This window comes from Crocuta crocuta, unplaced genomic scaffold (assembly GCF_008692635.1).
Source record: "Crocuta crocuta isolate KB4526 unplaced genomic scaffold, BGI_CrCroc_1.0 scaffold529, whole genome shotgun sequence".
Taxonomy (NCBI): Eukaryota; Metazoa; Chordata; class Mammalia; order Carnivora; family Hyaenidae; genus Crocuta; species Crocuta crocuta.
Genome location: NW_027530362.1, coordinates 15,983 through 21,336, shown reverse-complemented (window position 1 = coordinate 21,336; position 5,354 = coordinate 15,983). Strand labels below are relative to the sequence as shown.

At 40.0% G+C, this 5,354-nt stretch overlaps 1 pseudogene; it reads right to left on the bottom strand.

Annotated features, from left to right (window-relative positions):
- Positions 1 to 208: 208 nt before the first annotated feature.
- On the bottom strand, positions 209 to 304 carry LOC144233279 (U6 spliceosomal RNA; annotated as a pseudogene).
- Between the last annotated feature and the right edge of the window lie 5,050 nt (positions 305 to 5,354).

Here is a 5,354-nt window from a genome sequence, read left to right as displayed (position 1 = left end):
ATTCACATTTTAGAAAGATCCTCTGGCTGCAGTGGGTTCCAAACTCAAAATCCCCCTCTTGTGAGGATGTGTGGACCCCAATCTCTCCTGCTCTTATCAGTGTGACTCCATTGACAAAAGCAGTCGGCAGGAGTGAAGATGATTGCCAATGCATCACAGAAAAGGTGCTTCTTAAAAAAATTAATAAACTTCAGTATTTTTTAATTGAAAAAATACGGAATGCGTCATGAATTTGCACAGGGATTATGCTAACCTTCTCTGTATAATATTCCAATTTGAGTATATGTGCTGCTGAAGAGAGCACAGAAAAGATGTTTGGAAGGAGTAAGGATGGTATATGCAAGAAGAAATACATTATGGGTCTCCAGAGCAGTAAGATTTGGGTAATAGTTTTAATAACAATATAAAGACAATAAACTGATCCCCAAATGAGCTCTTGTACCTAACTCAAATAATGGGTATGATATTACATCAATATTTTGAGCATTTCAATTTACTTTTGAACATAAAACAGACAATTTAGTGGGTAGATTAAAGGCAAAGTCAAAAATCTTTAAAGCAGATTTTGTTAGGGGCCCATGTATCCTTTCCTACCTGTTTACCAAGGTTGGATAATAGTGATCACAGTTTGCATTTCTCTTTGTCATAGAGAGACCTATAGACGGAGGGGAGAAAGAGTCCTTCCTAAATGACAGTGACAGCTCTGACAGGTGTTTTCTGTGAGTTGTTTGGTATCCATCAGAAGCCTCTGGAGACCCGGGCCTGACTGAAGAGGTCCCCAAGTCAAGATGCCAGGGTCTGTGATTAATATGAATGCTATTTGGGTCTTTGTAGGATCCCTTCTGTTTCACCAGAATTCAAAGGAAGAATAGTGGGTAATTTCGACATTTATAGTTTTGCTCCCTTTAACCTTCTCTATACAATTTCCCCAGAACCCTGACTTTCTCTTCTTCCTTTCCTTTCCTTTTCTTTCTTCTTCCCTTTCCCCACCGACTCCCTTGGCTAGTCTTTTTTCTCTTCTAAAACAGCCTCTGCAGAAAATAACATGCTAGAAATGAGATGATTGCCATATGCATTGGAAGATTTATTGCAGCAGAGAAAGGATGTTATGAGACATTGCATATATTAATCTTTCCGTTTTGGTCTATAAAGATCCGAGTTTGGCTACTTTTACTTATATGCTTTTAAGGAGATAGTTAGGTCAGAACAGGAGATTTGGGGGGTGATAGAAGTTTACAGCCCAAGTGTCCAGGAATTCAGGTCGGCTCTGCAATTGTGGCTTCTCGTTCACAGCCACAGGCGCTGAGTCCTTCCAGGTACCATTTCCAGGGGCCAGCTTGGCAGAGAATTTTTAATGCCATTCTTTGCAAACAAACTGCCCAGCCAGGGAAGTTGTCAGAAAAGATCAGTGCAGGTTTAGGGATGGTTTTCTGAAGTTTTCCTGAAATAACCAATAATGAGTTGCAGGCTTTGATAGCTCTTTTTATAGATCTTGCAGCAGCTGGATCAAAATCTAATGAAGATGTTTGCATCTGACAATGGCAGGCCTGCACATTTCTATCTTATTTCTTGAGTGCGCAAATGCATTTCATTTGGGAACATGAAAGGCATATTTAGTGACAACTGATGGTTCTTTGTTTTTTAATTCCCAATAATGTCTTCAGTAAGTGCTTTTGTTAACATTTTTGCATTATACAATAGGTGACACAGGAAGATAATCGGTGTGCTGAAAGCAATTAAAGAGTTTATATCCAACTTGTTCTGCCTATTAAATGGATCCATTCGGCATAGAAGCACATTAGCATCTTTACAGTGGAATGATTGTGGAAATAGGTTATTCACAGGGCCTGTGCATCTTCCTCCTGCTGCAATAAGACATATCTCCAAGATTGGAGAAGAGGAACGAGCCATTTTTCTCCCCTTGGAACTGTAAACAGAAGGAAAACTATTAATAGATGCTGTAGCTAATCCCAAGAAGCTGCAACTGAGAGATTAAATAATGTCATGAAGAAAGAAAGACTGAATGCAGGGAGGGGAGGGTGGGAGGAGGAGGAGGGAGGCGGGTTCCCTGATTACTGTGCTGTGTTAGACAAGGACAGACTGAAGGACTCCAGCTGATCATGGGGTTGACAGGGGACTCCTGTTTTCAGCAAAGTAAATATCACTTTCCCTATTACTTGAGAACTGTTCTAATGGGAAGATTTATGGTTTTTTATTTTTTAAGTAGTAGTCAAGATGATTTTAAATGGGGTTTGGAAACCATGGAGATGCAGCTGAGCTAAAGGGGTGGATGGATGTTTTGAGCAAAAATTTGTGTTTTTTGTTAAAAAAAAAAAACCCAGAGAAGTCGGAGGCCTTTGGGTAGATTCACCATTTGAGACCAGGACCCCATTTGTATTGTCACAAAGAATGTATTCTAACAAGAGGGATTGGAATGTAATTAAATCTTGTGCCTGGCATATTCAAAATGATTAAATGTCCTCAAGTTTTATTCCTACTAATACTCTGGGACTTTTGGTCATCATCTCTTCAGTGTATGCATCCTGACCAAGAGGCGTCATGAGTCAGCAGCTCTGCTGAGGATCAGGCCTTCACTGTATCTTCACACACACTGTGAGGTTGGCTTTGGTGATACAATTTGGTACTACTCAAAGTGTGGTCCGTGAACATCCTCCTCATCACCATGACTTGGAAACTTATAAGACATGTGAATTCTCTGGCTCTACATTAGACCTAATAAATCAGACTCTGTAAGGGAGGGACCCTGGAATATTTAACAAATAGGGACTGATTTGTATCTCCTTGAGTTTAACAAGCCCTATAGGTGATGGTTATGCCCACTAACATTTGAGAAGCAGTGTTTTATTGTTGGGAAATCTGAAGCCCAGAGTGGGTAGGTGCTATGTTGAGGTCAGTCACACACTTTCTGAGAAACAGAGTTGAATTTTGACTTAAGATTTCTTATTATGTCCCAAGCTGGGATCTCTTTCTGAAGCATTAAAATATCTGGTCAGTCCCTCCTGGGGTCAGGAGTATGCTTGGTCTCTGAAGATGGTCTTTCATTAGGGATTATACTGAGGATGCTTGGCATCTATGAGTGATTTGATCTCTGCTAGAATAAATTCCATCATCTCAGCCAATGCAGTGAGTTTCTGAACCAGGCTTGACCCACTGGCCACCCTTCTGGTGTTTAACGAGACAAGGAAAACTCAGTGACTGGCAGGTGGGCTAAAGGATGAGAGTGTGGCACCAATCTATTTCACCTACAGAAACACTGTGAAGAGAACTGAATGTTGATTTTCTCTCTACATTTTTATATCTGTTAAGCTGTGGGTCAAAAAATAGCTCCTGGCATGTTATAGAAATAAATGAAATTTATTTGTGATTGCAGATCACTAAATATCAGTAGCAAATTGACAAAGATCAAGGAATTCATTGGGTGAGTGAGAATATAGACCAGCACACAGGGAAGGAGGTCTATGGATGTCTGGCCTTGTTGTCTGTCATTCTTCATGCTTGAATAAGCATTAGCTCAGGCCTTTGGTATTCAGGCTGTGCAGAGCCTCAGAGAGAGCCAGATACTCATTCAGATATGACTGCTTTTACTGGCATCATTTTGCTTTCTCTTCACCCATTTCTGCCCTTTCTTCGGATATCATTCGGAAGTCATGACCCAGCACTTACAATATGTTATTCACTCAATAAAGGCAGGCTTTCAAAACAAAATTAACACTGTTATTTGGCAGCTGATATCATGACTAAAGGGTTTCAAGGAGGGAGTCTGTTAGAGGAAAGAAGCTCTAGTATCTTACAGACTGAGGTCCCAACCCTGGGTCTGCCACCAGATAGTTTGTATGTCCTTGGGCCTGCTGCTTTTAACCTCTCTGAGTAGTTGTTTCCTTCTGTAAAATAGAGAATGTTTTCTAGCTCACAGAATGATTACATGGATTAAACATGGGGCAACTGTATAATCAGTTTGCCCAGGACCATCCAGGTTTACACTCGTTGACTTGATGTAATTATTTATATCATTCCCTTTGAACTCTGAAAGTGGATGTGGATGATAAATTATATAGTCGCCCTAATTAAATAAGATAATGTATGTAATGTGTCATGTCCCAGAGGTATTTAGTAAATGAGAGCTATTCATTGAAATACTGCATCTGGAAGCCAGTCATATCTTCTCCCCCACGCTAGACTTAGTTTTCCTCCCTGCAAAATGAATGATGAGGCAAGCAGGGCTATGCCTATCTGTGCCAGGGGGTATGACAAGCCTCACTTCCCTGTGCCACTCCTTTACTCTGTGACACTTTTTGGGTCAGGAACAGCAACAGCCTGGGGTGAAACTCACCAGTAACTTCTGTAGGATCAAGTGTTGCTGTCACCTATGGATACCTGGGTCACTGGTGTGGTGTTTTGGAGCTTTTAGAAGGAAACCTATGATACAGCAAGGAAGATATTCTATTTATGAGTATTCACTAATGCCTGGTGCTCTAAGTCTCTGAACTCAAAGTGGGCAATGTTTGTCACATCTTATAAATGAGGGGTCCCAGACTTGAGAAGTTAAGAAACATTTGATAAGAGGAGAAGCTAAGAGTTAAACTCCTTTTTTTTTTTTGTCTTCTAGCCTCTTTCACAATAATGCTCAAATACCATTAATGAAGAGCAATACTAACACTGTATGAAATGATGAGTAATACCAATCAGTTTAATATCATTCTTGGCTTCCTATCTTTGGCAGGTGGAGCAGAAACACTCTGCCTCAAGGAAGGAGGCTATTTCTAAAAACAACCTGCCACTTCTCTGATCTTAATGTTTTCTCCCATATGCCCATCATAGATTTGGCTTTTCATAGATCATTGAACATCCCAGATATTAATTGCTGCTATCCTGCTGCCTGTGCCAAACATCCCAAAATTAGGATTGTTAGAAAGCAGGAGGTCTGATCTGGGCTTGATGTGGGAGATGCTAATGGATGAAATAAGAAGAGGAGAAGGAGGAAAGACAGGGATGGCTGTTAGATCAGACCCATCGCTTTATAAACAGATGGAGACTTTTTGGAGAAACCCATTCTTGCCATTTCCCTAACCATTTTAGGTTAATTCTGACCTGCTTTAGGTAGATAAAGATAAATGTGAATTTTAAATTATATTTAATCTTCATTAAAGTAATTATCTCTCTTAATGAAGAATTTGCTGGGTTGTGGTTGTGCAATGGAGTATAAAATCCTAAGTGAATAAAATCAATTTCATTTTCAGGCTAGCTTTTCTGTCCATTAATAAACAAGGCACAGAAAATATATTTGCTCAGAATCATGCAGCTGGCTCATGGCTTAGGTAAAGCGAATACTACTT